Consider the following 379-nt stretch of genomic DNA (forward strand, 5'->3'; position numbering starts at 1 on the left):
GTGGGGGGGGGGGGGGATTTCAATATGATCAGCATGTTCCATATAAATCACAGTTACAACCTGAGCTGACAGCTGTGATGTTCAAAGATAAGGGAGAATTATTGGCGGGTTTTTTTCTCTCCAAGGATAGCTGCTTAAGAAGATAAGGCCGCAAGAGAGAAGGATTTATCTGCCATGCTTGTTCCAAAGGAGGATGACGAGGTCAGTACTTCAGTTGTGCTAATGGATCACAGGTGAAATGCTTTAATGGTCTCAACTTGCAGCCCCTTACTACTACGCATACTGATTGTGCCATGAGCTGCGACGTTCAGTGTTACCCCATCCCAGAAGTTAGTTTTTGTTGCTGCTGCTTTGTTCCTATCGTTTTCTTTGCATAAGG

Source organism: Gavialis gangeticus, unplaced genomic scaffold (assembly GCF_001723915.1).
Source record: "Gavialis gangeticus isolate Ggan-Ray unplaced genomic scaffold, GavGan_comp1, whole genome shotgun sequence".
NCBI lineage: Eukaryota > Metazoa > Chordata > Crocodylia > Gavialidae > Gavialis > Gavialis gangeticus.